This window comes from Thalassophryne amazonica, chromosome 8 (assembly GCF_902500255.1).
Source record: "Thalassophryne amazonica chromosome 8, fThaAma1.1, whole genome shotgun sequence".
Lineage (NCBI taxonomy): Eukaryota > Metazoa > Chordata > Actinopteri > Batrachoidiformes > Batrachoididae > Thalassophryne > Thalassophryne amazonica.
In genome coordinates, this window is record NC_047110.1 from 88,458,647 (window position 1) to 88,474,039 (window position 15,393).

The 15,393-nt window shown below is 41.2% G+C and overlaps 8 non-coding genes and 1 pseudogene across 8 annotated transcripts; all 9 read right to left on the reverse strand.

Annotated features, from left to right (window-relative positions):
• Positions 1-656: 656 nt before the first annotated feature.
• On the reverse strand, positions 657-775 carry LOC117516404. The gene has a single exon (XR_004562391.1). It is a non-coding gene; the product is annotated as a 5S ribosomal RNA (ribosomal RNA).
• An 817-nt stretch (positions 776-1,592) lies between these two features.
• LOC117516422 lies at positions 1,593-1,711 on the reverse strand. The gene has a single exon (XR_004562399.1). It is a non-coding gene; the product is annotated as a 5S ribosomal RNA (ribosomal RNA).
• Positions 1,712-2,533: 822 nt separating this feature from the next.
• On the reverse strand, positions 2,534-2,652 carry LOC117516421. The gene has a single exon (XR_004562398.1). It is a non-coding gene; the product is annotated as a 5S ribosomal RNA (ribosomal RNA).
• An 820-nt stretch (positions 2,653-3,472) lies between these two features.
• On the reverse strand, positions 3,473-3,591 carry LOC117516406. Its single transcript, XR_004562393.1, has one exon. It is a non-coding gene; the product is annotated as a 5S ribosomal RNA (ribosomal RNA).
• Positions 3,592-4,412: 821 nt separating this feature from the next.
• On the reverse strand, positions 4,413-4,531 carry LOC117516407. Its single transcript, XR_004562394.1, has one exon. It is a non-coding gene; the product is annotated as a 5S ribosomal RNA (ribosomal RNA).
• Positions 4,532-5,350: 819 nt separating this feature from the next.
• On the reverse strand, positions 5,351-5,469 carry LOC117516416. Its single transcript, XR_004562397.1, has one exon. It is a non-coding gene; the product is annotated as a 5S ribosomal RNA (ribosomal RNA).
• Positions 5,470-6,289: 820 nt separating this feature from the next.
• LOC117516439 lies at positions 6,290-6,408 on the reverse strand. Its single transcript, XR_004562415.1, has one exon. It is a non-coding gene; the product is annotated as a 5S ribosomal RNA (ribosomal RNA).
• An 819-nt stretch (positions 6,409-7,227) lies between these two features.
• On the reverse strand, positions 7,228-7,348 carry LOC117516409. The gene has a single exon (XR_004562395.1). It is a non-coding gene; the product is annotated as a 5S ribosomal RNA (ribosomal RNA).
• Positions 7,349-8,165: 817 nt separating this feature from the next.
• Positions 8,166-8,274, reverse strand: LOC117516411 (annotated as a pseudogene).
• Between the last annotated feature and the right edge of the window lie 7,119 nt (positions 8,275-15,393).

Sequence of the window (15,393 nt, forward strand, 5' to 3'; positions counted from 1 at the left end):
GCTACAAAATGCATGTAAAACAATGTCAACGCACTATATAAAATATTAAATGAAATTGAAGAATACAATATCAGTATTGCAGTATGTATGCATGGATACTATTTTACATTCTACTGGTCCCACACAATCATACTGGCTAATGCGCATAGAAGTCAAGCTTACACAGTACTGAGGGATATTACACAGCCATACAAATTTTTAGAAGTTGTCTGCTTTGTAAATGAAATGTGCCAAGTTTTGTGGATATAATTCCATCATCTATAGATGATAATTATGCAACATATGTTGATGACTAACATGTTTTTCTCCATAGCTCTGTCTTGCTGAAAAAAGCCAATACCACCCTCTACTGTCCACAGAGTGGAAAAACAAAAAATTGAAAGGCTTACGGCACTTGGTATTCCCTGCAGAATGACATTCACGTGGAGGAGTGACAATCGTCTCCAAGACATTCAATGATTTTTTTACTTGACGTCTAGATAATTTTCTAGTCCTGCATGATTGAAAACCTTCCTTGGCTGTTTAAAGTTGACAACATGCAAACAATCGTGAAAGAATATGTTGGTGACAAACGTCTGCTTTTCTCCAGAGCTGTGTCTTGTTGAAAAAGTCAGTATCACCCTCGACTGTCCAGAGTGGAAAAACAAAAATCAAAAGGCTTACAGCACCTGGTATTCCCAGGCGGTCTCCCATCCAAGTACTAACCAGGCCCGACTCTGCTTCGCTTCCGAGATCAGACGAGATCGGGCGTTTTCAGAGTGGTATGGCCGTAAGTGGTGAAACCACCAAATTGTACTGCTTTTATAGCTGCTTTAACAATGCAAATTAACACTTTTTTGGATCTTTTCTTTTTAACAGATCATTAGCATCTTCAATTCTGTTAAGCCTTTGTTGTCAATGCATGCTGGACACTATGCAATTGCACATGTCCCTTGGTGCTACAAAATTCATGTAAAACAATGTCAATGCACTATATAAAATATTAAATGAAATTGAAGAATACAATATCAGTATTGCAGTATGTATGCATGGATACTATTTTACATTCTACTGGTCCCACACAATCATACTGGCTAATGCGCATAGAAGTCAAGCTTACACAGTACTGAGGGATATTACACAGCCATACAAATTTTTAGAAGTTGTCTGCTTTGTAAATGAAATGTGCCAAGTTTTGTGGATATAATTCCATCATCTATAGATGATAATTATGCAACATGTTGATGACTAACATGTTTTTCTCCATAGCTCTGTCTTGCTGAAAAAAGCCAATACCACCCTCTACTGTCCACAGAGTGGAAAAACAAAAAATTGAAAGGCTTACGGCACTTGGTATTCCCTGCAGAATGACATTCACGTGGAGGAGTGACAATCGTCTCCAAGACATTCAATGATTTTTTTACTTGACGTCTAGATAATTTTCTAGTCCTGCATGATTGAAAACCTTCCTTGGCTGTTTAAAGTTGACAACATGCAAACAATCGTGCAAAGAATATGTTGGTGACAAACGTCTGCTTTTCTCCAGAGCTATGTCTTGTTGAAAAAGTCAGTATCACCCTCGACTGTCCAGAGTGGAAAAACAAAAATCAAAAGGCTTACAGCACCTGGTATTCCCAGGCGGTCTCCCATCCAAGTACTAACCAGGCCCGACTCTGCTTCGCTTCCGAGATCAGACGAGATCAGGCGTTTTCAGAGTGGTATGGCCGTAAGTGGTGAAACCACCAAATTGTACTGCTTTTATAGCTGCTTTAACAATGCAAATTAACACTTTTTTGGATCTTTTCTTTTTTAACAGATCATTAGCATCTTCAATTCTGTTAAGCCTTTGTTGTCAATGCATGCTGGACACTATGCAATTGCACATGTCCCTTGGTGCTACAAAATTCATGTAAAACAATGTCAATGCACTATATAAAATATTAAATGAAATTGAAGAATACAATATCAGTATTGCAGTATGTATGCATGGATACTATTTTACATTCTACTGGTCCCACACAATCATACTGGCTAATGCGCATAGAAGTCAAGCTTACACAGTACTGAGGGATATTACACAGCCATACAAATTTTTAGAAGTTGTCTGCTTTGTAAATGAAATGTGCCAAGTTTTGTGGATATAATTCCATCATCTATAGATGATAATTATGCAACAATATGTTGATGACTAACATGTTTTTCTCCAAAGCTCTGTCTTGCTGAAAAAAAAGCCAATACCACCCTCTACTGTCCACAGAGTGGAAAAACAAAAAATTGAAAGGCTTACGGCACTTGGTATTCCCTGCAGAATGACATTCACGTGGAGGAGTGACAATCGTCTCCAAGACATTCAATGATTTTTTTACTTGACGTCTAGATAATTTTCTAGTCCTGCATGATTGAAAACCTTCCTTGGCTGTTCAAAGTTGACAACATGCAAACAATCGTGCAACAATATGTTGGTGACAAACGTCTGCTTTTCTCCAGAGCTATGTCTTGTTGAAAAAGTCAGTATCACCCTCGACTGTCCAGAGTGGAAAAACAAAAATCAAAAGGCTTACAGCACCTGGTATTCCCAGGCGGTCTCCCATCCAAGTACTAACCAGGCCCGACTCTGCTTCGCTTCCGAGATCAGACGAGATCGGGCGTTTTCAGAGTGGTATGGCTGTAAGTGGTGAAACCACCAAATTGTACTGCTTTTATAGCTGCTTTAACAATGCAAATTAACACTTTTTTGGATCTTTTCTTTTTTAACAGATCATTAGCATCTTCAATTCTGTTAAGCCTTTGTTGTCAATGCATGCTGGACACTATGCAATTGCACATGCCCCTTGGTGCTACAAAATGCATGTAAAACAATGTCAACGCACTATATAAAATATTAAATGAAACTGAAGAATACAATATCAGTATTGCAGTATGTATGCATGGATACTATTTTACATTCTACTGGTCCCACACAATCATACTGGCTAATGCGCATAGAAGTCAAGCTTACACAGTACTGAGGGATATTACACAGCCATACAAATTTTTAGAAGTTGTCTGCTTTGTAAATGAAATGTGCCAAGTTTTGTGGATATAATTCCATCATCTATAGATGATAATTATGCAACAATATGTTGATGACTAACATGTTTTTCTCCATAGCTCTGTCTTGCTGAAAAAAGCCAATACCACCCTCTACTGTCCACAGAGTGGAAAAACAAAAAATTGAAAGGCTTACGGCACTTGGTATTCCCTGCAGAATGACATTCACGTGGAGGAGTGACAATCGTCTCCAAGACATTCAATGATTTTTTTACTTGACGTCTAGATAATTTTCTAGTCCTGCATGATTGAAAACCTTCCTTGGCTGTTTAAAGTTGACAACATGCAAACAATCGTGAAAGAATATGTTGGTGACAAACGTCTGCTTTTCTCCAGAGCTCTGTCTTGTTGAAAAAGTCAGTATCACCCTCGACTGTCCAGAGTGGAAAAACAAAAATCAAAAGGCTTACAGCACCTGGTATTCCCAGGCGGTCTCCCATCCAAGTACTAACCAGGCCCGACTCTGCTTCGCATTCGAGATCAGACGAGATCAGGCGTTTTCAGAGTGTTATGGCTGTAAGTGGTGAAACCACCAAATTGTACTGCTTTTATAGCTGCTTTAACAATGCAAATTAACACTTTTTTGGATCTTTTCTTTTTTAACAGATCATTAGCATCTTCAATTCTGTTAAGCCTTTGTTGTCAATGCATGCTGGACACTATGCAATTGCACATGTCCCTTGGTGCTACAAAATGCATGTAAAACAATGTCAATGCACTATATAAAATATTAAATGAAATTGAAGAATACAATATCAGTATTGCAGTATGTATGCATGGATACTATTTTACATTCTACTGGTCCCACACAATCATACTGGCTAATGCGCATAGAAGTCAAGCTTACACAGTACTGAGGGATATTACACAGCCATACAAATTTTTAGAAGTTGTCTGCTTTGTAAATGAAATGTGCCAAGTTTTGTGGATATAATTCCATCATCTATAGATGATAATTATGCAACAATATGTTGATGACTAACATGTTTTTCTCCAAAGCTCTGTCTTGCTGAAAAAAAGCCAATACCACCCTCTACTGTCCACAGAGTGGAAAAACAAAAAATTGAAAGGCTTACGGCACTTGGTATTCCCTGCAGAATGACATTCACGTGGAGGAGTGACAATCGTCTCCAAGACATTCAATGATTTTTTTACTTGACGTCTAGATAATTTTCTAGTCCTGCATGATTGAAAACCTTCCTTGGCTGTTTAAAGTTGACAACATGCAAACAATCGTGAAAGAATATGTTGGTGACAAACGTCTGCTTTTCTCCAGAGCTCTGTCTTGTTGAAAAAGTCAGTATCACCCTCGACTGTCCAGAGTGGAAAAACAAAAATCAAAAGGCTTACAGCACCTGGTATTCCCAGGCGGTCTCCCATCCAAGTACTAACCAGGCCCGACTCTGCTTCGCATTCGAGATCAGACGAGATCAGGCGTTTTCAGAGTGTTATGGCTGTAAGTGGTGAAACCACCAAATTGTACTGCTTTTATAGCTGCTTTAACAATGCAAATTAACACTTTTTTGGATCTTTTCTTATTTAACAGATCATTAGCATCTTCAATTCTGTTAAGCCTTTGTTGTCAATGCATGCTGGACACTATGCAATTGCACATGTCCCTTGGTGCTACAAAATTCATGTAAAACAATGTCAATGCACTATATAAAATATTAAATGAAATTGAAGAATACAATATCAGTATTGCAGTATGTATGCATGGATACTATTTTACATTCTACTGGTCCCACACAATCATACTGGCTAATGCGCATAGAAGTCAAGCTTACACAGTACTGAGGGATATTACACAGCCATACAAATTTTTAGAAGTTGTCTGCTTTGTAAATGAAATGTGCCAAGTTTTGTGGATATAATTCCATCATCTATAGATGATAATTATGCAACAATATGTTGATGACTAACATGTTTTTCTCCATAGCTCTGTCTTGCTGAAAAAAGCCAATACCACCCTCTACTGTCCACAGAGTGGAAAAACAAAAAATTGAAAGGCTTACGGCACTTGGTATTCCCTGCAGAATGACATTCACGTGGAGGAGTGACAATCGTCTCCAAGACATTCAATGATTTTTTTACTTGACGTCTAGATAATTTTCTAGTCCTGCATGATTGAAAACCTTCCTTGGCTGTTAAAGTTGACAACATGCAAACAATCGTGAAAGAATATGTTGGTGACAAACGTCTGCTTTTCTCCAGAGCTATGTCTTGTTGAAAAAGTCAGTATCACCCTCGACTGTCCAGAGTGGAAAAACAAAAATCAAAAGGCTTACAGCACCTGGTATTCCCAGGCGGTCTCCCATCCAAGTACTAACCAGGCCCGACTCTGCTTCGCTTCCGAGATCAGACGAGATCGGGCGTTTTCAGAGTGGTATGGCCGTAAGTGGTGAAACCACCAAATTGTACTGCTTTTATAGCTGCTTTAACAATGCAAATTAACACTTTTTTGGATCTTTTCTTTTTTAACAGATCATTAGCATCTTCAATTCTGTTAAGCCTTTGTTGTCAATGCATGCTGGACACTATGCAATTGCACATGTCCCTTGGTGCTACAAAATGCATGTAAAACAATGTCAATGCACTATATAAAATATTAAATGAAATTGAAGAATACAATATCAGTATTGCAGTATGTATGCATGGATACTATTTTACATTCTACTGGTCCCACACAATCATACTGGCTAATGCGCATAGAAGTCAAGCTTACACAGTACTGAGGGATATTACACAGCCATACAAATTTTTAGAAGTTGTCTGCTTTGTAAATGAAATGTGCCAAGTTTTGTGGATATAATTCCATCATCTATAGATGATAATTATGCAACAATATGTTGATGACTAACATGTTTTTCTCCATAGCTCTGTCTTGCTGAAAAAAGCCAATACCACCCTCTACTGTCCACAGAGTGGAAAAACAAAAAATTGAAAGGCTTACGGCACTTGGTATTCCCTGCAGAATGACATTCACGTGGAGGAGTGACAATCGTCTCCAAGACATTCAATGATTTTTTTACTTGACGTCTAGATAATTTTCTAGTCCTGCATGATTGAAAACCTTCCTTGGCTGTTTAAAGTTGACAACATGCAAACAATCGTGAAAGAATATGTTGGTGACAAACGTCTGCTTTTCTCCAGAGCTCTGTCTTGTTGAAAAAGTCAGTATCACCCTCGACTGTCCAGAGTGGAAAAACAAAAATCAAAAGGCTTACAGCACCTGGTATTCCCAGGCGGTCTCCCATCCAAGTACTAACCAGGCCCGACTCTGCTTCGCATCCGAGATCAGACGAGATCAGGCGTTTTCAGAGTGGTATGGCCGTAAGTGGTGAAACCACCAAATTGTACTGCTTTTATAGCTGCTTTAACAATGCAAATTAACACTTTTTTGGATCTTTTCTTTTTTAACAGATCATTAGCATCTTCAATTCTGTTAAGCCTTTGTTGTCAATGCATGCTGGACACTATGCAATTGCACATGTCCCCTTGGTGCTACAAAATGCATGTAAAACAATGTCAATGCACTATATAAAATATTAAATGAAATTGAAGAATACAATATCAGTATTGCAGTATGTATGCATGGATACTATTTTACATTCTACTGGTCCCACACAATCATACTGGCTAATGCGCATAGAAGTCAAGCTTACACAGTACTGAGGGATATTACACAGCCATACAAATTTTTAGAAGTTGTCTGCTTTGTAAATGAAATGTGCCAAGTTTTGTGGATATAATTCCATCATCTATAGATGATAATTATGCAACATGTTGATGACTAACATGTTTTTCTCCATAGCTCTGTCTTGCTGAAAAAAAGCCAATACCACCCTCTACTGTCCACAGAGTGGAAAAACAAAAAATTGAAAGGCTTACGGCACTTGGTATTCCCTGCAGAATGACATTCACGTGGAGGAGTGACAATCGTCTCCAAGACATTCAATGATTTTTTTACTTGACGTCTAGATAATTTTCTAGTCCTGCATGATTGAAAACCTTCCTTGGCTGTTTAAAGTTGACAACATGCAAACAATCGTGAAAGAATATGTTGGTGACAAACGTCTGCTTTTCTCCAGAGCTCTGTCTTGTTGAAAAAGTCAGTATCACCCTCGACTGTCCAGAGTGGAAAAACAAAAATCAAAAGGCTTACAGCACCTGGTATTCCCAGGCGGTCTCCCATCCAAGTACTAACCAGGCCCGACTCTGCTTCGCATTCCGAGATCAGACGAGATCAGGCGTTTTCAGAGTGGTATGGCCTGTAAGTGGTGAAACCACCAAATTGTACTGCTTTTATAGCTGCTTTAACAATGCAAATTAACACTTTTTTGGATCTTTTCTTTTTTAACAGATCATTAGCATCTTCAATTCTGTTAAGCCTTTGTTGTCAATGCATGCTGGACACTATGCAATTGCACATGCCCCTTGGTGCTACAAAATGCATGTAAAACAATGTCAACGCACTATATAAAATATTAAATGAAACTGAAGAATACAATATCAGTATTGCAGTATGTATGCATGGATACTATTTTACATTCTACTGGTCCCACACAATCATACTGGCTAATGCGCATAGAAGTCAAGCTTACACAGTACTGAGGGATATTACACAGCCATACAAATTTTTAGAAGTTGTCTGCTTTGTAAATGAAATGTGCCAAGTTTTGTGGATATAATTCCATCATCTATAGATGATAATTATGCAACATGTTGATGACTAACATGTTTTTCTCCATAGCTCTGTCTTGCTGAAAAAAGCCAATACCACCCTCTACTGTCCACAGAGTGGAAAAACAAAAAATTGAAAGGCTTACGGCACTTGGTATTCCCTGCAGAATGACATTCACGTGGAGGAGTGACAATCGTCTCCAAGACATTCAATGATTTTTTTACTTGACGTCTAGATAATTTTCTAGTCCTGCATGATTGAAAACCTTCCTTGGCTGTTTAAAGTTGACAACATGCAAACAATCGTGAAAGAATATGTTGGTGACAAACGTCTGCTTTTCTCCAGAGCTATGTCTTGTTGAAAAAGTCAGTATCACCCTCGACTGTCCAGAGTGGAAAAACAAAAATCAAAAGGCTTACAGCACCTGGTATTCCCAGGCGGTCTCCCATCCAAGTACTAACCAGGCCCGACTCTGCTTCGCTTCCGAGATCAGGTGTTTTCAGAGTGGTATGGCTGTAAGTGGTGAAACCACCAAATTGTACTGCTTTTATAGCTGCTTTAACAATGCAAATTAACACTTTTTTGGATCTTTTCTTTTTTAACAGATCATTAGCATCTTCAATTCTGTTAAGCCTTTGTTGTCAATGCATGCTGGACACTATGCAATTGCACATGCCCCTTGGTGCTACAAAATGCATGTAAAACAATGTCAACGCACTATATAAAATATTAAATGAAATTGAAGAATACAATATCAGTATTGCAGTATGTATGCATGGATACTATTTTACATTCTACTGGTCCCACACAATCATACTGGCTAATGCGCATAGAAGTCAAGCTTACACAGTACTGAGGGATATTACACAGCCATACAAATTTTTAGAAGTTGTCTGCTTTGTAAATGAAATGTGCCAAGTTTTGTGGATATAATTCCATCATCTATAGATGATAATTATGCAACAATATGTTGATGACTAACATGTTTTTCTCCATAGCTCTGTCTTGCTGAAAAAAGCCAATACCACCCTCTACTGTCCACAGAGTGGAAAAACAAAAAATTGAAAGGCTTACGGCACTTGGTATTCCCAGGCGGTCAAGGTACAGAATTTGAAGTTGAAAATGTCATAATTCAAAGAAGTTAGTGTTGAAAGTTTACAGAGATTCAATATGTTCCAGCTTCCAAATTCTGCAGATATAACAAGGCACAATATTGCAATACACACAAGCCAGAGTGGGCACACAGTCAGCATGAATTAATTTCACACGGTAAATCTATTTTTCTGTGGTACTGAATTAATTCATCTTTGAGCAAAATTCCATGCCAGGTGGTTTCAAATTGGGTACAGGCCCTTCAGATGTTACAGAAAAAATTCAATAATCAATTCTTTACACATACACACAATCCAGACTTGTAAGTTTCATGTGTTATATGTCGGGGCTGTTGTACTGGAACCTTTGTTTTTTTTTTTTTTTTTTTTTTTTTTTGTGAGTTGTCTGGAGAAATATTTGACTTCTTTATCTGTAACTAGGTGCTGCTGTGTTCAGATTGTGTTGGGTATAAATGTCTATGAACAGGCATATATGCCTGATGATTTTATACAGGAGGGTAGGCGTGGATAAGCGTTGCTTCTGCCTACACCTTTAGGCACCATGTATTTGATTTATTTTCTTATATCTCTTTTTGTTTTTTACTTTTCTGTTATGAGTTTGGTCATATGAGTGAATTTCTGTTATGCTTGGGTGTCTAATAAATTATAATTATTATTATTATTTATTATATTTGATTTTGTTACTAAAACCAACTTGTCAGACTACTGGAGAATGATAACTCCTATTACTACACAATATACTTGGTTTAATGCATCAAATAATGGCCAGTGCTCAAGAATTGATTTTTGGCTAATCATAAATAATTTAGTTAATGATGTCTCCAAACGTGAAATCTCAGCATCACCTTTAACTGATCATTCATCATTCGTCATTTTTTCTGTATCTCGCTTTATCAGGAAATGTGTCTATTTACAATTGTTTGGAAATTCAGTAATACTCTTTTGGAAAACATAGATTTTTGCAATGAGGTCAAACAGCTCATTAAAGAAATTACAGTAAAATGGCAGCCTTGAGTAAGTGGAAGTGGTTTAAATTTAAAATTTGACAGGTTGCAATTAAGATTAATAAAACATCCTCTAAAATAATAATAATAAAAAAAAACAAACAGCAGAACATTCAATTTCAATTTATTTCATTTATATAGAGCCAAATTACAGCAAAACTGCCTTAAAGCACGTCACACAAGTAAGGTCTAACCTTACCAACCCCTAGAGCAAGAACACAGGTGACAGTGGTAATGATGATTTGAGGAAGAAACCAGACCAGACTCAAAGGGATGACCCACTGCTTGGGCAATGCACAGAAAGGGCACAGGTGTGAATCGACCCCATGACCAAGGGGGTTGGATGGGACGGTCCCCTGGGGATGGTTTGGGTGGGTTTTGTGTTTTTCTTGTATGTTGGGTTGTATATGGGACTCTTTTGGGGTTTTTGTTGATGCCAGCCGGCCTTCCAGCCGCGGTGCCCTGTCCTGCTGTCTGCGGTGGACTTTGGGAGCGTTACGCCGTCTGCTTCCTGTCGTGGACCCCGGAGGGAGGTGCTGTTCTCGGGCCTGGTCTGTTCGGTCGCCGGGAGGCTTCCCGTTGATGGGGGGTACTGTTGTGTGTTGGGGGGTTTGGCTGGACATTTTGGTGTTGTTTTCTTTTCTTTGCTCTCCAGGTGGTATGCAAACTGTTTTTTTCTGTGGAGAAGGTGCTGGCAGAAGAGTCCTTCACCTTCATCAAAACTATTGGCTGCACCTGCGGAGGATGTTCACTTGCAGGCCTAACGACTTGCAGCACCTGTGGATGATTCTCACGTGCAAACTTAAAGACTTTCAGCTGAAGCAGATAATGAGATGGCGTTCTGCATTTAAGCCATGAGTGATTCGAGCAGAACTGCCGGGAACTCGACCTTGTAACGTTCGTTTGTGAGACGCTGAGGACCGCGCCAGGGTTTAACACATCGTGCCTGTGAAGGAGGACGGGTGAGGGACACATGCTGTCAGCACACATCAGAGGTGATGATTGTCTGAATAAGTGTTAGTAATTTGGTATTTTGTTATGCAGTATATTTGAACATTGATGAGAATTGTGCAGTTTGCTCCTCACTGTCGTGGCGTACGGATTGATGATCCTCCACCTGTTGTGAGAAGCTGCTCATTTACATAAAGTTTAAATTCAGACCTGAATGTGTTGCTGATAGTGTGTGCCTTTGAAGGATATTTATTGTAGCTCTGTTGACTTAGTTTGTCGTATCCACCTGGGGGGTGTTCGGCGGTGAATCTGAGTCCAGAAGCGCCGGGCTTTGATCCATTTGGGCACTGGAGAGCGCGCCGTCCTTCACCTCACCAGACAACCGAACATTTATGTTGTACCGATTTCTGGTTATTTAGCGCTGGGCCCTTGTACGATGCTGGTTCGGTTCTCTGACCCGCGTCAGCACATAACAACGTATACTGAACGTTTTGACCATTATATCCTGGCTAATGACATACAGGCCACAAAGAAAGTGCCAGTGCTGTTAAGTGTGATGGGACCCAAAACATATGGCCTACTCCGAAGTTTGGTAGCGCCTATAAAGCCTGGAACGATGGCATATGAGGACAGCCCCACTTCGCTCCAAAGCTGCTTGTGATTGCTGAAAGTGATGAAACTATATCTGATACTGACAGTGATTTAGGACTGTATACTCTGTCTCAGAAAGGAAAATATTCACGAATCTCAGTGATGCCTGTCATGAATGGGAAGAAAATGGAGATGGAATTAGATACAGGGGCTGCTGTGTCTTTGATTTCTTGGAAAGAATACAGCAGTAAGCTAAGCAAATTGTCTCTGCAACCAACTGATGTTATGCTAAAGACCCCAGGAGTCATTAAGGTGCAAGTACAACTGAACAAACAATGTGCAACATTGCCCTTGTATGTCATGAAAGTGGATGCACCCCCATTGTTCGGTAGGGAGTGGCTGAGAGCTATTAAGCTAAACTGGAAAGATTTAAAGACTGTGCATGCCATTCAGCAAAAACAAAAGAGACACCAGCTATGTTGTTCGTCAGACACAGACTTCACTCTGTGAGGGATTTCATGAAACCCAGTGTTGCTGGAACAGTGCACCAGTCACAGGAGGCCCAACAACAACGCCACCTCCAATGCTCCAAGGAAAGACAGTTTGATGTCGGGGAGCCAGTACTCGTGCGTGATTATAGGAAGGGGGAGGAGAAGTGGACACAAGGTATCGTTATGGAAAAGACTGGACCTGTGTCGTACAAGGTAACTGTGGGAACACAAGGGGTATGGAAACATCATGTGGACCAAATGCTGACATACCCTGAGTCAGTGGCTCCGCAGACTGCAGTGGACCATCCTGTAAGTCACCCAGTGTTAACACCGCAGAGTCATAGTTGTACCACACTTGACCCGAGTGCACCTCATCAGGAAGGTAAGACTGCTCAGGTTCCTGAGACCACCATGCAACCAAAATCACCACAGTCTACTAAACCACCACAGAATGAACATACTCAGATAGCAGAGACGGTCAGACGCTATCCCGTGAGGATCACTAAACCACCTGCACGGTACCGTGATGAGTAAACATGCTGAAATAGTTTAATAGTCGATATGTGATAATGTTTGAGTTCAAAGGTAGTGTTTCACATAAAGGACATTTTTATATATTTTTCTTTATATAGAAGTTAATCTCCCATTTTGAGTTGATGTGTTGTTTCTTTTTTAAAAAAGGGAAGTACCTTCATGTTGAGTAAAAGAGAAGGGTATCTTTTAAGTTTTGTTAAAGAAATATATTTTGTGTATTGACCACATATCTTAGTGGGAAAGAGATGTTATGTATTTGCATTAATAAGTGTTATACAATAAGTCACCAGAAGGGGGCACCAAGCAATAAGATACGTGCATATGTTGAGGAATTCACTGGTGCAAAAATAAAATGATAGAAGAAGTGAATAAGCCAGAAAAGATGAATGTCTCTGTGTAGCTCTGTGTGTCCGTGTGCAAATTGTTTGCATTACACTAAAGGAGCAACATAACAGTCTACAGAAATGCAGCACTCAGTGAACTGTACCAGGCTATCAGTGAACAGCAAACTGCACACCCAGACGGTTTTATCATCATGCTGATCTCAAAACTGTCCTTCCAAAATTTCACCAGCATGTTAATTTCCCAACAAGGGGAAAAAAATACCTTGGATTTGGCTTACACCACACACAAAGGAGCACACAAAGCCACCCCCCTCCCCCACATCGGACTATCTGATCACATCACTGTTATGCTAATGCCAGCATACAGACAAACTGTGAAAGTCATCAAATCTGTTAAGAGGCATGTAAAGCCCCTTTCACACCAGGGGTGCTCCCGGCTGTGCCATGCGTCATTATGATGCCGCCGCGTTGAAGCAACTCAGTGCCGAGACGATGCAGCTCGGCGCCACAACAGCACGAGGGACGCAAAGGAAGAAGCAAGTCGGGCGCCGAAAAATTAAACCTGTTTAATTTTTTTGGCGTCCTGTGCTCGACGCAGAAAGGAAGTGGTTCCAGCGCAAGTCGGGGCAAAGAGGCGTAACTTGGGGCAAAGAGGCGTCACCCAGCGTGACTCGGAGCCAATTTATGATTCCTGCTGTGTTCCATTGTTCCCGCAGTATAAATCACGCAGGATATTTTTTATACCGTGTAGTTAATGCAGTAAAAACTACATGCTGAAGAAAAAAAAGCAGACTGATTGCCAGAAATATCCAGTAAAAAGTATGGACATCTCTAGTTCACTCATGGACGTTTGTTCACACGTGCACATGTGAACAATTAAAAGAAAAAAAAGTCTGGTTGCAGACATTAATTCCTTGTTCTCTGCTCAAACTCTCACATCACAGTTAAAAAAAAAAGGACATAAGTCCTGAGACAGGACATGTCAACATCAAGCAGAACTCCAGACATCTCCACATTGGCAAAGAAGGCCCAGCGGTGTCTCTACTTCCTGCGCAAACTCAAGCGGGCAAGGGCTCCACCAACCATCATGAGCACTTTCTACCATGGCACCATTGAGAGCATCCTTTCCAGCTGCATCACTGTGTGGGGCGGAAGCTGCACTGACGACAACAGGAAAGCCCTGCAGCGCATAGTGAATGCAGCTGGAAGGATCATTGGTGCCTCTCTGCAAGACATATACACCACCCTCCTCACCCGCAAAGCAACCACAATTGTGGGCGCTACAAGCCTGGGGTCCTTTGCTAAGGGCTATCCGGTCCCTGTACGACCGCAGCAGGAGCTTGGTTCGCATTGCCGGTAGTAAGTCAAACCTGTTTCCAGTGCACGTTGGCCTCTGCCAGGGCTGCCCTTTGTCACCGGTTCTATTCATTATTTTTATGGACAAAATTTCTAGGCGCAGCCAGGGTGTAGAGGGGGTCTGGTTTGGGAACCACAGAATCTCGTCTCTGCTGTTTGCGGACGATGTGGTTCTGTTGGCTTCGTCAAATCAGGACCTTCAGCGTGCACTGGGGCGGTTTGCAGCCAAGTGTGAAGTGTCTGGGATGAAAATCAGCACCTCCAAATCCGAGGCCATGGTTCTCAACCGGAAAAAGGTGCTTTGCCCTCTTCAGGTCGGTGGAGTGTCCTTGCCTCAAGTGGAGGAGTTTAAGTATCTCGGGGTCTTGTTCACGAGTGAGGGACGGATGGAGCGTGAGATCAATAGACGGATCGGTGCAGCATCTGCAGTGATGCGGTCGCTGTATCAGACCGTCGTGGTGAAGAGAGAGCTGAGTAGGGGGGCAAAGCTCTCGATTTACCGATCGATCTACTTTCCGATCCTCAACTATGGTCATGAGATTTGGCTCATGACCAAAAGAACGAGATCGTGAGTACAAGCGGCCAAGATGAGTTTCCTCCGGAGGGTGGCTGGACGCTCCCTTAGAGATAGGGTGAGGAGCTCGGTCACTCGGGAGGAGCTCAGAGTCGAGCCGCTCCATGTCGAAAGGAGTCAGCTGAGGTGGCTCGGGCATCTTTTCTGGATGCCCCCTGGATGCCTCGCTGGAGAGGTGTTCCGGGCACGTCCCATTGGGAGGAGGCCCCGGGGAAGACCCAGGACACGCTGGAGGGACTACATCTGTCAGCTGGCTTGGGAACGGCTTGGGGTTCCCCCGGAGGAGCTGGGGGAGGGCTGCGTCAATGTCCCCAACCTCCATAGGGATCCTAGAAAAGCTCTGCCGGAAGTGTGAATTGAAGATCTGTCAGACAGTGGACTCCTCCAGACATTCCCAATTCACCTACACTATCCGTTTGGGTTTACCAGGTCTGTCCAAAGTCTTCTCCCACCCTCTGATCTAAATCAGCACCAGATGGTGATCAGTTGACAGCTCTGCCCCTTTCTTCACCCGAGTGTCCAGAACATGCAGCCTCAGAACAGATGATACGAACACAAAATCAAACATCGATTTTCGGCCTGGGGTGCTCTGGTACCACATACACGTATGAGCATCCTTATGTTCGAACATGGTGTTTGTTCTAGACAATCCATGACTAGTACAGAAGTCCAATAATAAACAA